This window comes from Fringilla coelebs (genome assembly GCF_963513975.1).
Source record: "Fringilla coelebs genome assembly, chromosome: 1".
NCBI classification, from domain to species: Eukaryota; Metazoa; Chordata; class Aves; order Passeriformes; family Fringillidae; genus Fringilla; species Fringilla coelebs.
Genome location: NC_140028.1, coordinates 14,014,860 through 14,031,870, shown reverse-complemented (window position 1 = coordinate 14,031,870; position 17,011 = coordinate 14,014,860). Strand labels below are relative to the sequence as shown.

The 17,011-nt window shown below is 40.6% G+C and overlaps 1 protein-coding gene across 1 annotated transcript in view; it reads right to left on the bottom strand.

Moving 5' to 3' along the window:
• The window catches only part of SNTB1 (syntrophin beta 1), a gene marked incomplete at its 5' end in the record, with an annotated part of 112,877 nt that overhangs the window by 57,977 nt on the left and 37,889 nt on the right, over positions 1-17,011 (bottom strand). The gene's annotated exons all lie outside the window — the stretch shown is intronic.

The following is a 17,011-nucleotide window of genomic DNA, read 5'->3' as shown; positions in this document are numbered from 1 at the left end:
TTAGCCTTCTCTTGAGGAAATAAAATGGAGTTTGAGCCTTTTGTGAGACTGAAAGTGTCAGATTAGATCTCAGCCTCTTCCGGGCTTTTTTCCAGAATGGATAAGAAAAGTGAGTGTAGGATTCTGAAATTATCTTACTATATCAAACTATCTTACTGCTTTATACCTCTTTTACATGTATGCTTCATATTGCTGTCTTTATGCAGGCAAATACTGCAACATTTTTCTCTTTTTAAAAATTATTTTGGTAGTTTAAGCTCACTGTTGCTTTTGCTATTGATGTGCTTGGCAAATCTGCCAGTGAAAGCCTCCTTCCCCTTCACAAACCCGATGGAACTCAGACAAGACATCCCATTTAAGTGCCCTGGTTAAGCCAATATTCCCCCAGCACACAGCAGTGGCTGCATCACTGGCTGCTGCCACTTGACTGTCCCCACAACTCAAACAGCAGTGACACAACCTGAAAGGGCCTGGGCATTGTGAACTTGCTTGGGGGAGTTATTAAAATGCTGTGGGAGAACATTGCAAGGAAATGGTGCAGATCATTGTGTCAGCTCAGCTGAAGAAGCTGGGAATGACTGAATAACAAAAAGGTGGGTAAATTACAAAAGGTGAAGGATGTTAAATTAGGGAAAGCCAACTGAAGTTTTTGAGTTCAAAATGAAGGCAAGAGAAGTATTCAGAAGAGTGGAGAAGAACAACAGTATTCCTACTATCAAAACTACAGATCAGCTGATTAGCTTCAGCAGCACTATTTCAAGGCACTTCATAAAAATTTTACCAAGAGAGAAACCAGTACAAATCTAGAGTCCAGGCTCTGTGAGCACCTATTGCTCTTTTTCTCTAAAACACCTTAGTGCCATCTTGCCATTCTTCATTTTATCCTTTTTAAAAAAATCTTTTAACTTCAATCACAAGGACTTCTCTGTTTAGGTATGTTATGGGATATTCCTTTTTGGGAAGGACCATTTGTGATTTATCAGAAGGGCTATCCACTGAACCCTGATGTTTTTAGTTCTTTGTCCGATCATATTCTGAGTATATTTTTAAATTAATTTGTTCCCTTCTCAGGAAAGAGTTGGCACAGAATTCCGCCAGGCTTCCAGAAACTATTTCAAGCAAAAAGAGTTGAGATTGATTTTTAAAAACTTTTTAGATATCTACCTAAAGTCCATTATCTAAAAAGCTGTGTCACCTAACTCCACAAACCAGTGCTCATCTTTGCAGACTCCAAAAATTACATGATTTTTAAAGGTGCTGAAAATGAGCAGTTGTTGCCACTGTCACAGAGATACTGGTTTCAGCAGCTGCCATCTCAGTTTGGATGTACTCATAGCCTTGGGGAAGCCAAGAACAGAACAGATACAGATGTGCTGAATCTATTCCTGTTAACACTGAACGAACATGACCTTGTCATTAATTTCCATGGGCGGAACAGCTGAAGCTGTGAAAATCACGTTCAACTTCAAACAAAATTTGTTCCCTTTAAAATTAGAGATTAATGATTGCTCTGTTGAAAAAAGTAATCCAGTCAGTTTTTGAACACTGGTACAATGACATGCCAGCAAATGTGATTCCAAATAAAGGTCCAGGTCTCAATAGTGTAGCTATTTCATCTGTGCTATTTTTGTCCTTTTCCAGTTGCAGTTATATCCATTCAACCCTAGCATATTTTAATTAAGAGAAGGACAGAGGGGCAGGGGGAGGAAGGAAGCTGAAGTAAAAACTTTGGCTGCAAACTTAAGCAAAACACAAAATGTGAATTTAATTCCCCAGAGACAGGAGAGAAGAAAAGAGGCAACCTTTCCATGTCCCAAAAGCCAAGTTTCCATGTGATGTACTGGTGAATTCATGCAGACAGCTGCAGTCTCTCACAAAATCCCATGAAAAAGGAAGCAGGAGTAGGGGGAGAGCAGAAACACAATCCTCTTTCCAGAAACTGAGTCTCAAACACAGCAAAAGCCAAGAAAACTACCTTGAGGAAGTACATCCTATGAAAATTCCTTCCAACTTCTGAACTCACAGACACCTAGTTTGTACTACATCTCTACAGAAGATGGTTGCTCAGCCCCAGGGATATGAATAAAGAGCTATTAATGCATGGATAAACTGCTAACACCATCTTCACATGAAATTCCACAGCAGAATGACAAAATAAATAGATGCTTTCTGTAAAAAAAAAAAAAAAAGAATAATAATTTTTCCAGCTTCTACTAATAACATCCCACTTCCTAATAAACACAAGCACAGGTCTCTGGATCCATAGCTGAATTCTGCTGGGTTTTACAGCCCAGACTTTATGGCTGTTGCATATTCAGGTGTGATTCATATTTTAAAAGCCCCCAAATGGATACATATAAAAGCACAAATATAATATGGGAGTGGAACAGGTGGCAGAACTTGATCAATTTATATAATTTTTGCTATTATTTAAACGTCAGTGCCACTGCTTTCCATTTACTTCACCAACATCTGTAATTACATGTCCATAACCAAAGCCCAGTTTATGAATTTAGCTGAGATCAGGCACACATTGTTCAAATGACTCATAAGTTTTATCAGCAATTATTTCCTATTTACCTCTAAATTCTGGGTGCAAATACTGCAGAACATGCTGTTTTATAACAATGCACCAGCAACCCTACTACATACATAGCAATTTAGGATGACCTCACACTGTTACATTCTGCAGCCTGTTCACTAGCCCCTTCTTAATCCACATAGCAGAAAACAAGTTGATACCAGTATCTATTACAGGCATATTCCTATTCCACACTGCACTATCTGAGGATCACGGATACAGCAAAGTTAAACTGCAGTTATACCATTCACTTTCATCATCAAGTTTTAAAACCAGAAAATAGATGATACAGTCTACTGGACATTAAAGCAATAAAGTGTATAATACTCTGTTTTCAGAGCATTACACTCAAGAGCTGGATTTTCTTTTCAATACAGTACCACAAATTCAAGTACTGACTGAAAAAGAAAATGACTAAAAAACACGGGGTTTATATATTGCCAATGAAACTACCTAATGAATTAAAACCTCAAAACATTTAATAAAAATAAATAAGGCATGCCACTGTATAACAACTTTGAATTATAAATAACTATTTTATAGGCATGTATACACATATGTATCTTTGGAGTATATACATATGTCTAACATATATACAAATATTAAATATGTATTTATATAAAAATGCCACAATCTTTAAGACCTCCAGAATACTGCGAACACAGAAAACAACATGCAGGGACTCAGAAAAAAAATCTAATCGTTTCATTATATTAACTCAATTTACTTATAAACTCTAAGTTTAGTCAGGAGTTGTCTAAACTCATTTGATTGATGCTATAGCTCAACTTCAGAGATCCTTATATTCAGTACTAATTAATGATCCATACCCTTTTGCTGCACCATTAATAAAAAACTGTGGTCAAGCAATTAAAATTCCAATCTCCGGAGTGCCCCTCCCCACAAAGAGATGAGGAAGGGAAGTGGCAATCAATGAATTAATCCACTGATACACATTGAAATAGTTTGGATTTATTTTTTGATCTGCAAGACAGGCAACGCAGCTTCCAAAAAAGCACTTCATTTATTTGTGCTTCTGCCAAGTCCCCAGACTCCACAGTGAATGCTTTGTTACTGTTCACAGATGACTTTCTGGGGGGAAGAAGCAGGCTTTTAATGAGAGAAACACTACAGCCCAACTTGGTCAGCTTCTTGGCCAGACGTCTTTCTGAGGAACTGGGACTCTTCTGACATATTCAAACTGTTTCCTAGGAGGGAAGACAAAGACCACGGAGGGGAAGCCAGCAAGCCTGAGGAAAGCTCTTTTGTTACTACAGGAATGAGGACAGGATGTGTAGGTTTACAATGCGAAAGTAAAAGGAACAACATACCCGAATCTCATTGAAGACACTTGATCAAGGAATTCCCCTTTGCAGGAGAAAAGCACAGAGTGTCCTCTACCATAATACCAGAATTTGCCTGCTAGGCTTTATGTGAGAGATCAAATTTCCTCTAAACTCAAGCCAAGTGCATGCCTTACAGTGAAGCACTGTATAAAGATGAGATGAGCTGCTGGTGCCATCGTCAAAACTAAGACCCAAAGAAAAGAATTTATGAATTAGAGCATCTATGAAGACATGTCACATGATCCTTTCAGCAGCTTTAATCTGGGCATAAACCAAAAACCAGTCAACAATCCTGCTTGTCAGTGTTTCCACTACATTTCCTACATAAACATCTGTTACCACACTCGGACAAGTATTATCCATTAACATCATCTGCTTTCCCCCATGCTGAAATGGATGTGAAATAGTAAACCTCTTGATCTGCCAAAAGCATCAGATCTCCACCTCTGGGAGAAGACAGAAATTAGTTAAAATAAACACCTTGTGAGAATAAAAGTCTCCTTAATGCTTTTGCCATTTCTCACACTGTAGTGAGACTACGCTCAGCTTCCCATTTTCTGCTGTTTTAAAGTAATTCCACTGAATTCAGTGAATTGTTTGTTCATCTCTTAAAGAGACAGGCTTGGATTTAAATCATAAGGGGCTGTTTTAAAATCCTTTTTAAAATATATTGCACTTATTATATTTTTTTATGTGGAATACAAGAAGGAATATTTCAAAAGAATAACTTCAAAAAGATCCAGAAGACAAACACATCTTTAAGATAAAGTTTGCCTGAAAGGAGCACTTTAGCAATTGGCCCTAAAATGTAGTTAGTAAGAAATCAGGCTTCAAGTTTGAGTTTTCAGTAGGATACAAATAGGACGGATTAAAAAGATCAACAACTGCATTTTAAAAATATAAAGAATACTTCATAGTGTGCTTTTAAATTTGCAGCTGTTTTTATAGGAAAGGTGAAGCTATGTTAAGGAGGGATACAAGCACCATCACACACTTGCACTCAGCAAATGAAGGCAGTACCTTCAAAGTACCTTGCAATAAGCAATTTTATATAGTTAAAAGAACTTTTTTGTCAACAAGGCAAGAGATTTGCAGTCCTGGCCCCATCAAACAGGAGAAAATGGGACTAAATAAGCTCTTCTCAGGAACCCATGCAAGCATGCAGTTTGTGAAACCTCATGGGTTTGACAACTCAAATAGGACACAGTGATTAGCCACACTGTGTTACCTACATCAGATTTCAGAAAACGTAACTCACCACTAAAAATGTCTTAGAAGTTAAGAAATGGCAGGGGAAAACCCAGCACAGGTCTTGGCTGGAGGAGCAGGCAGCCCCTGTGGACACTTCCTCCTTCCCATCTGCACCAGAGGCTCCACTCTGATTTCAGCATTTGTGAAGCTTACACACATAATGGAGATCACATTCTCAGGCCATCCCCTGCTTCTGTGCAACACCAAAACTTCTTCCCTTACTTATCCTCAGTTTCTTTTCCTGAGACTTTGCCTGTGGTATGGGCTGATTCAGCCACTGATTCCCTAGGCCTGATGACTCCCTTTAGCAAACAATTCTTCAACAGTTTATGAGTTTCCTCAGCATAAATGTTTTCTAGGGAGGGAAGGCTTTATATGTCTTCTTATCTCATGCAGTGTATCAATTTTGTCAGCTGTAAAGCCTCTAAATATTGATTCATTTTCATTCCTCCACAAAGCCCTGGTTTTGTACTGCACACAGAGCAGCATGAGCAGAGCACAAACCCCACCAGCCTGCAGCAGACAGCCTGAAAGCTGCACCTCCAGTCAGCACTCCGCCCCCACTCCTCTCTGAGGTCACCTGGAGATGGTCACTGCCAACCATTCCCCTTCAGCTCCTTTGTGAGCTATTCCCATGGTCTAATAATAAAGTTCATGTTTGAAGTTAACAGCACACATGCTCGAGGAATGCAGGATGAATTTCAGTGCTGGGGTGAGATTTTCTGTATTTCTCTTCAAAGCAGATTAACAGAACACAAACTTGTGTCACACAGAATCACAGTGGAACTGGAGGCTGAATATGTGACCAGCACTCAAGCTGATAAAGTGATTAAAAGGAGTCACAGGTTGTCAGTAACCTGGTACACAAAATTTTCAAACTGGTAAAGTAGTCATAATAATAAACTAAAGGCAGACTCTTTCCATTGAGTGTTAATACTTTCCATTAGAATGTCCATTACTCATACCTACCACACTTTATGTGCTACCTAGTTTCCTTCAAGTAATTTAGTTTATTTTAAATTTCAAAGTTTCTGTTTCAATCAATTGGATGCATTTGGTTCAGAGTTTTGATACGTCACTAACAATAATTGCATAAATTCTAGAGTCAAGGTCCCATAAGCTATTCATCTATTTTTCAAAAACTTTATGTACTGCAGCAAAATAAATGCATATACATCTCATCATAATCTGAAAGACAAAATTTAGTTTGAAAATCCCAGAAGTACAACGTTTGGTTAAAAAGACGATGCTTATAGCTTGATCTAGGAGACACTGATGCTATCTTGAAGAGCTTGTACTCAAAAGAAACAGGATTCAGTGGAGAACAGGGAGCAGCTACATTGCACAAATGTCTCTTATCAAATAAACTACAAATTGAAACAGCTACTGCCAAAACCTGAAGACTGTAGCTATCTAACCTACTACATTTTTAAGTAAAATGTGACACAGCTCATTTGCTACATTGTTATGTGACACTGAACTCTGCAATTAGAACTACGCAGATCTTTCATAATGGAAGTGGAAAACATCTGAAACCGGCAATTTGGGAGCTGAACATGGAAATTAACAGTCACATTTTGAGAAAAAGCATTGTGGGACCTGTGAGTCACTCACTGATAACCAAACTGGAGCTTCTGCTTGTCCCCCAAAGCTGAATGTGTTCTAAGTTTGACAACAACAACAACCAAAAAAAAAAAAAAAAAAAAAAAAAAAAAAAAAAAAAAAATTAAAAATTTTAAAAAGGAAAAAATATGTAGTTTAGTCAAATGGAGTAGGTAACCCTACTCAAAAGTACAACAGAAAAATGTAACCTCATGTAAAGCAGAGAAATGGCACAAAATACATTTCTTCAATGGAACTGCAGCACTCAGATTTCTAAGGGCCTTCTCCTACCCAAAACTGACACAACATTTTAAAATCTTTTACCTATATGTCAGGAAGAAGTTGATTCAGAATTTCTTGTGTGCTGCTCATGCTTGTTTCCCTGCCTCTGTCAGTATTTATAGATCCCTCACCCATCACCCACACACTCAGATGGAATTCAAGGTGTCTGGCATTGCCAGCATGCTATAATTTTTCTATTTACATGAGTAATCTCAAGTGTCAGAACAAATATTTCAGCCGCTTGTGATTATGTGAAAAATACATAAGGGTATTATGGTTTTAGAAGATGCTGTTATTTCAGCAGGCACACAAATCATTAAGTGGTACAGGGTAGACTGAAAATGGCACTCACTGAGAGGGAAATTATTATGCTGTGTATGATTGTACCTCTTTTACAGATGGCTAAACTGACACAGGCAAGTTAAACTGCCTTCCTCAAAGTCATGCAGTAAGTCACAGACAGTTCTCAGCATTACATTCAATTTCTACCTATATTACTTTTCCTCTTTAAACAAGTCAAAGAGATCCTAGCACCAGTGAAAACTGAATTTGCAATGCCTACTGTCTTCTCCCTATGAGAAGACCTTTGAGGACCTTCTAAGATCTCCAAGATTTATTTTGAAGAGCAGAGCTGCAATCACTTGCAAAGTTTCAGTTCACCCTTTTCATTCTTCACTGGACAATACCAAGAGCTTTCAAAATGAACAAACTCAGGGCATACATTCAGCCAAGAACTTGCTGTAACTCCTGAGGCTGGGCTGCGCACCAAAAGGCATCAGATCACCATAAAAGTCTTTGTTTTGGGGAATCCTTTAGTTAGCAACCTTACCAACAGGACAGGCCAATGGCCATATCCAGAATGCCTGGCTCTGAAGCCCAAGCACAGCCTCACACTGCCTCCACTCTACCTAAAGTCATTTGCAAGACTACCCAGCAGGAGAGTGGCAGACTGGAATGAGGCTTGGCTGCACACCTATTTCCTGGCTCATCTACAGGTAGAAGAAAACTACCTGAAGCAGACAGATTGCTTGCTGAGGCACTGGAGAGAAGAGCTCACATGACACCACACCTTGTACTTCAAGGGGTAAAGGAAACAGGACTGAATATGCAGGAAGGCTGATGAAAACAGTTGGGACAATGAAACATTAAACCACATCCTTGTGCCTCAGTTCTTTAGCTCCCAATTGAATGGAGCTCTTTTCTACCAGGGATTATGGTTTCCTCTAGGAATAAACCACTGAAATCCTATCAACAAACTACAACAATCAACAATTAAAGAATAAGCACACCAGCCATTAGCATCAGCTAAAAGGTTTTCAGAAACCACCTGCACTTGGAGCAGGCATGGGAAATTCTCAGAGCTGATGCACAGAAAGAGATTGAGACTGAAACCCAACTGTGCTGCCATAGGACTGAGGATGGCATCGTGTGCTGCTCTTTGCATCTCAAAGTCTCTTACCAAGACGACAGCTCTTCTGTTCTCATCCCTGAGGAACTATAGTTACTGTGTCTTAAAAAATGCCAATGATCTGTGATGGAATACGGTCCTCCTGGAACTTCAGTGCATAATGCCATTTGGGGTGAGAAATACTTGGGAGGAGGGGCAGGTTTATTACTTTAAAATAGCCTCATCTAAAACTATTCTACAGACAGGATCTCAAAAACTAATTAGCGAACACAGTGAACAAAGGAAGCAATGAAAATCCTCACAAAAATACTGATTTCAGAAACTGTTTTTTTCCATGAAATGGTTTTGTGAAATGCTTTAAAAATACATCTTCATTCAAATTCTTTTCTTTCTCTACAAACAAAACAGAACTATGAATTGACATTTTGATTTAAAATGACTTTTTAAGATCAAACTCCTTTTCTAATAAATATTGCATAGAGTTTCCCAGCATCCATTTTGTCAACTGGAAAATTTATACAGTTATGTTTCTATTAGGTTTCTTGCACTGGACTGGGCATTTAATCAATGAGAGCAAAGAGCATCTAAACAGGGTTAGGCTGCAAATTCCTTTCAGTGAGAAGTTAAATCCCCATTAGCTTTGAGCCATAAGCCCCCCTGGGTTTAGCACGCAGCTTAAAAGATAACTCTGTGAGGGGTCATGGCTCTTTACTGAGGCACAGAAAGCCTATTTCACAGATCGCCCTGCAATAATAATGTAAATATAATCCCGTTTCAGTGGGCACTTTATCCTTACAGAAAACAAGCAGTGTTTTCTGTCTCAAAAAAAAAAAATCACATTAATCTTCAATTTAAGGGTAAAGTAATTCCCTGCTTCATTCAAGCCCGACTATAGAGAACTACTGAGTCTGTCCTGGCCCTGGGCTGATGCCAGGGCCAGCAAAGTCCCCCCATCTCTCTGTAGGGCAAGGCAGGCTGCTCTCAGCAGCTGCTTTCAGCAAGTGAAGTCGACTCGGCACATCAAAACACGGTTCCTAAATACCGGGTTTGACTGTTTCAGGTTAGGTCAAAGCCAGGTTAAAATAGTACAGCCTATTGTTTTTCAAAGTCTGCAAACTGCCTGCCAAGTACTTTTCGGTCAACTAGTACAAGAGGCTGATAACAGAGGCTGGAAAAGAAACTGAGCTTCAAAGGGCTGTAATAAAATGCAACCGGTTCAAATCATCACAGAGAAAACCATTTGTTTAATCAGTGAGAAGAATGCTAATTTGTCTGTATCTCAAATTTATTTGCCGTTTGTATTAGTGGACCACTTACCAGGATTAGTGAGGAACCAGGGCATGACAGCCTCAGATGCTGTTCAAACACAGAATAAAAAGCTGGTCCCCTCCCAAAGATCTTAGAAATCAAGAACAAGTTAAAGGACAATAGGGACACGACAAGAAAATAAGCAGGCAGAAGAGCCCACGGTAAAAATCATGCACGTATCTCCTCGTGTTGTTACAGCTGCACCGCATTCCCTGTAACAGAGACAGCAGTAGCAGATGCTGTCTGTAAAAACACTGAAAAAACCTGACTGGGGTGACACAGTTGCTAAGATGCTTTTACAATGAATACTGGCAAGAATTTTCCGTTGTTCTCACTGCTACTTCCGAGGAAGGGATTCTGTCAAGACATAAACTTTCAGCACCACCTCAGGCATAAAAGGTTTTCACACTGGAGCTGTAGTCTGAATTCTGCTGCTAGATACAAATATAGATACAAAAGCATTTGTCTGAAGCAAGGACAGCTGAAGTGACTGGGAGCAGCTGGGCAGATGCGGATGCCCAGCAGAGCCTGTATGGGCAGGCACACAGAATGAAAAGTCCTCAATACACGGGCAGACCAACAGCAGCTCTGCTGAACCTCCCAACCGCTGTCTTGGCCTCGCACGTTCAGGCCAATGCACACAAAAGGGGAAAAAATACCCTGCTTGTATGTCCGTCCTATGAGGCCTGGGGACAATCCTGTTGCAAAAGTAAATAAGCTTGCAAGGCTTGCAGACTGAAAGCAAAGGATAGTACCTGTGTATGTTTCATTAGTGTAACTGCTTTTCTTTGTGCTCTGGTGTGGGAGCACCTTTGAAATGACGAGCTGAAAGCACAGCTTTCTCAGCTACATCATCTGTGCTTTTACAGAGCCTTGGGGATACACAACAGGGATAACTATCTGTTTGAGGCTTGTTTGCTTTATTTAGCTCAAGGGCAGGTCTCTCTGCTACTTGCAGAGAGCACAATCAGATTATACCAGTGCTGCTTTTTTTCTGTCCTTTTTTATTTTTTTTTTAACAGCAGCAGCACTGATGGGTACAGAGGGGGGAAAGAATGCATCAAGAATAATTTCTGCCTCAAAGAGCTTCTGATCTTAAGGTCACTTACAATTTCTGCCAAAGTCACTGGGTTCATTATCACTGGGAATTAGCTCAGGTCAAATGGTCAAAGGTGAAGATATGAATAGTCTATAAAGAAGCAAAGAATGGGAAGTGGGAGGAAAACTAACACTGGCAGGTTATATAGCAGCATGAGTAGCTGTTGAACTCCAGTTCAACAAGAGATATCCCAAATGGAACCACTGAAAAAGAGCTCTGAGGTCAGCTTTAGTGCTGACACCATACCTCAGTGCAGATTGCAAACACCAGCCTGCCTGTATTCCTACAGTCAGGGTGACTCTTCTCTCATCTTGCACACCAAAGACCATGAGAATCATATCAACATATATTTCTAAAGAGATCACTCACATAAATAAGCTGACCTTGGGACTTATTGCTGTTGTTATGTTTGAAATCCAGGACAAGTTTGAAACTCTAGATTTAATCAAATATCAGAAACTGATAATTCAATATTTATCTACAATTCAATATTTATCTATAATTCAATACTCATCTACAACTCTTTAAAGACCAATTCTGTAACTGCTTCCCTTTTAGAGACTGTAGGAAACTGAAGTAAAGTTGGTGGCAGATGGAGAGCCTAAAGCAAAACTTTTGAGGAATCTGCCAGATTGGTTATTGAATTAAAAAAAAAAGATTAAGATCTGGGAGAGGAATTTAAGCTAGCTGGTGGCAGAGGTATGTCTGTGACATTTACATCTCTTCCAGCACAGAGAGTGCTAGAAACTTATTCTGGTGGATAATGGCCCACTAGTTATCCTAAGTTAAGAGCTGAGAATAATGGAGTGCTGTGTATACTCTTTATTTAACCAAGGGTTATTCTGTAGTTCTTTCATTAAATGCATGATAGATTAGAGAATGTACAAGCCTATCAATTGCAAAGAGGACAGACCAGTCCAGAAGTATGTGCCACTAAGCAGAGTACTTCTAGGTCACTTCGGCTTCCTCCAGACTGTTTTTCACACTATTTATATTGCACTGCCTTGTCTTAGCCCACTGAAGGGACAAATCATCATCACCTTCAGAGGCAGGACTAAGTAGACTTGTAGGATTCTTGCAGATTGACAGCAGAATGCCTGGATCTCAGTTTAGCTTACAAACACTGTACCTGGCTCACACTGTGAGGTTTATAGGATTTGCATTTAGCATGCAGTGACACTAATGATCAATGACCAGAAAGCCCTCTTCAACAAAAGTGTTAATGAGATAATTCAGTAGATAATTCAGCAGCAACAGATATACAACAGAGCAACTATAGAGACACAAGCCAATACAATAATACATGGACATTTATAAATGTACACAGAAGTACATGCATCTTTTCAACACATGCCATGTCCTAGGGTTATGTTTGAGATTTCTGGCTCCCCATTCCTCCAGCTGTTACCTGATCACAGGGGTTCTACCCCTCAATCCCTGGGACCATTCCTACATTTGTCAGGAACGGAGCAGCAGCAGCAGTCCCCCCTTCAGCCAGCATGTGCCCCAGCCCCTTTGCTGCCCCCTCCCATGGGCACACACGGCACAGCCCTCTCACCCACCCCACGGAGTGCCAGTCTCTTCCCTCACTGCCCAGAACACCTCACCTTCCCTTCTACCCTTTCCTTCCCAGAGCAGCAGTCTCTAAACTCTTCTGCTAAGGAAGGGAAGGAGGAAAGAGAGGAGGCACAGAGCTAACCAGTGCTGCTGAGCTAGGCTGTCCTTGCCTCTCCCCCTTTGCACTCAGGGAGCAGCTGATGCCAGAGCCCAACACCTCTGCCACCCTGGCAGTGCCCTGTGCTGGGACAGGGCTGCAAGAAGCTCCCAGGCTGTGCTGTGCAGCTTGTAGGGCTGTCCCCGTGGGAAAGCACAGCAGCAAGGGCAGAGGCATCCCATGAGCTACGTGCTGTACCCTGGTGAATGATGACAACACCTTCATGTCAGGAATTCTATCTACTGTTACACAGAACTATTGCCTCCCTGACAAAATATCTTTATAACATTCATAGCACTCTCTAACCAGTACTTTCAGGTCACTTCACAGCAGCTCAGCACCCACCAGTCAGATCAACTTGTGGCAGTAGGGTTTTAGGGCTCTCTGCAAATGGATGCCTTGAATTAAGCAGGAATGAGGTCTCCATGCTGGACCACCACCACCTTCTGGCAGGCACGGGGAGTTAGATGAAATTAAAATACAAAATATATTTAATAATATAAAGTCAAATTAAGTTTTGAGAAAGGGATTGTGATTTTAAGGAAAACTTTATCAAATCAAGGACACTGTATCGTAAAAACAAAACAAAAAAAAATCCCAACAAAACCAAACACCACAAACCACACAAACACAAAACAAACAGACTGTTTATTGGGTCTGTTAAAGAGATGTTACCTAACAGGATGAGCAAACTCATTACTGCCTATCTCCTTGAAATTCTTCACTTTCTTATAGTCTACAGTGCATTTCTAGAGCATTAGCTGCAATGGCGAATTCCAGCTACATTCAATACAGGCAGTAATTAAATGGTTATAAAAAACGTGGAGCTGGAATGCTGACAAGCTCTATGAGCAGCATTATCAGCAGTGACGGCCAGGGAGTCAATCTGCTGCACTTCTCCAATGGTTTAAATAATGTTTGTCAGGATCCCACAGTCAACACTTTCTCCCCCCTTCTCTTTGCATCATGCCGCAGTAATTGTGCAGATGCCTGCTGTGCTCAGGAGATGGAAAGATCCAAAAATTCTTCAGGAGAATTAAAACACCAACAGAAACCCTCAGTCAATCAAGTCATGTCCCACCTTGCAGCAAGACTAAACCAATGGGCCACCAACAGCTTCTCTCCCAGACATGCAACCAGTTCCATTAGACCCCAGATCTTCCTATTTCTTACTTGTGAACAGAAATAATTATATTTTTAAATACACACTCAGGAGCGAGTGGGTGACGTGCACCCATGAGGCTCAAGAAGGAGCCTCATGTATTTACCTCAAAATTTGTGATCAGAGTTTTTGGAGTAGATGAGACTCTCTTGAACAACATAGCTGTGGAAAAGATGATGGGCTATGCTATTGCCCTGGTCCAACACTTCTTACTAAAAACCATTTCCCAAATCTCCTGCAGTGTACATGTAGCATCAGGGCCTCTTTGTTCCCCAGGGAAGAGGTGAGGAAAGAAGGTCCAAGCACACAAGCACCAGGCGGCCCCTTCTGCTGTGTCCATTGCCCCTCACCCCTGTGCTGGAGCAGAGCTCTGCTGTAACTACAGCTGACTGAAACCAAGCCTCTGACTCGTGCTGTGATGAAAAGCAGGCTCCTTTGCAAAGGCTATCACTTTTAGAAGAACCGTTGTTTTCCTTTAAACTCAACAGTTGCTCCTCCAGTGGGAGGAAAGGAAGTGTGCACAGGCCTGCCAGCCGGGCAATCCTGCACGGAGCAAAGCCCCAGCTGCTCACACAACCCTGCCCGTTCCTGGCATCCATCAGACACTGAAATATCAGTAGAAGCAAAGGCATACACACTGATTTTTTCCCTGCACATTCGCTTACACATTCTCTGTTTCTTAGATAGTCTCTGTTTACTACTCTACAGTCCTTCTGTAGCCTCAGATGGACATTCTATTTAAATTACCTTTTCCTACCATCCTCTGCTTTTGATATCCTCACTACATTCCTTTTTATGGACACCCCTTTGTGCTTGTGCTCTGTTTCTGACAAAAACCTACAGGGCTTTCCTAACTGGTAACCACTACAGGGAAGAAAAGAGATCAGCTCTATTTTACCATCCGATTTGTTTCATACCATCAATCATTTAGGCAGGTCAGGCCTGAGTAATTCCACAAAACTAAGAATATGTAATAGCTCATAATCTTTCACTATTATTCTCACCTTTCATCCCTATTTTATTCTCATCAGCAGTTACACACACCTGTCACACTTTATCCTTAAATGCTGATCTCTTCAATCAATGGACTGTCTCCTCTGCCTTCCTTCTGCATTGCCCAGCACTGCAGGGATATGATCCTGACATTCACTAGAATGAAAAAAAGTCTGTCTTGCTTTTGGGTTGCTACCACTACAGACATCCAGCAGTCCCGCCAAAAGCTGGAGAGGCAGGAGGAAGGAAAACACACCTCAAACCTTAGACAATATACTGTACCTCCTTGGAAACACTGGTCAAACAGCAGAGTACAGACTTTATCAGCTGCCTGCTGAAGGAAATAAATAACCAGACGCAAACCTTTCTCAGACACCAGAAGATCTACAGAAGGAAAGTGGTATGAAATATTTTCTTCTCTTGCAGATTCTTTGGTAAAGAGATATAAAAACTCAGCAAAATGTTTCCTGCATCAGGACATTACAACTCTCACTCTTGATACTGGACTCTGATGTTTACAAGACATCGGTTCCCACCACAGTCTTATAATATTTCTAGTTGATTAATTAGATTAAGAAATAAATCAGCTGTGAAACAGGATTCACTGAAAACCAGGCTCTATTAATTCTGGGGCTGTCAGACTTCATGTTTTTCTGCAAATAACCAGGAAGTCCAATTACATGCACAGCAAAATACCCAGAACATTAGATTCCTCAAAGAATTTACAGGGAGAGCCCAAGCCCAAAATAACACTCTGTCTGAGCAGGAACCTGTTGCCTTGCAATGGGAAGAGCCTGAATAGCACAAGACACGCAGCTGCCTTCAGCTTGTGTCAAGTCCTTGCCAAAAGTACCCATAAGCAAAGAGTCATCCCCACTTAGCAATGCTCCATACTGGGCCAGATGGAATCCTTGATGGAAGCTGAGTAGAGAACTGAAGGGGTTGGCCTGAAGAGCCAAAGCCCCTCTTCTTCTTACACATGCTCTTCATCTCAGAGGCATGGCACTAGCTGGGCATCACCAGCATCCAGTGCAGCAGCCTGACCCTACTGAGGATTCAAGTCACCAAAGCCACCAATCCCTCTGCTTAACCAAGCATGGTGACACTGGTCTTTTAAGATGAAAAAGACCAGCAAATCTTGTAGAACAGAAAACAGGCCTGGCTGAGCTCCCAAGACTTCAGGAGATGATTTAATTGTCTCTGCTGCTTTGGCACAGTTAGCTTTTGGTAGACACATGCTGCTGCTATTCCCTTGCTGATCAAGTTAGCAAAATCAAATGACTAAAAATGAGAAGTCTGTGAAGAGAAGGAGACCTTTAATGTGATCTAACACAAAATCTAAAATGAAGACAGCCAACAATGCGGCATAATGGGAGGAATTCACTGAGATAAAATTACTATGCTACAAACTGGCAATCTCTATAATTCACAGAGATAAACAGTCCTCTCGAGAGGGCAATTCATGCAGCAGTTATTGTAAAGTGGGACGAAATCAGCTTTTGGAGCTGCTAGGTTTTCTCCTTTTCTTTGTTAACAAGAGTGAAGAGTCAGTATCTCATTTTAGCTAGCTGTCAAGCACTTAGCTAAAGTTCAGAGGAATGAACTTCCCCCAGAAGACCAAGAGACTCCACTTGATCAACCTGTATTTGATCTTGCATCAAATCCAGTATTTTAAATCCAAGGTCGTATCATCCAATTATAATTTGTGAATGCTGAAGCGCTACTGCAAAGACTTGGGAGACAGGAAAATAAGAGTAAATTAAATGCTCTGGAGTTTCCATAAGGTTTTTTTGATTACATTACCATACCCAAATCACATGCATATACATTATTCTTTTAACTGCACACCATAATCAAAAGTGGCAAGGCAGTTCATTAAGTTTTGCAAGTCCCAAATAATGTATCTTGAAAAAAAAGGGAGCTCAAACCCATCCATCCCTCCTTTTCCCATTCCTTCTGAAACCTTCTGATACTCCAAATCAAAAGTATGAATTATCCTGTTGCCAATACAAAGCTTAGACAGGCAGAGATAGAACACACATTCAGGAATTCCTCTGGGCAGGTTTATTTGGATGGCATCTTGCATAGACAGTGAGGAATAGATGATAAAAAAGGACTTTTCTCAGCAGGTGAGAAATTGAATAATCTTATAAAGTAACTATCTGTGTGAGGCAAAACTAAGTAGAAATATAAATCTAAAAGATTATGAAAATCGAAGAATAAATAAATAAACGTATTGTCCTTTTTCATCCAGTTACACAACTA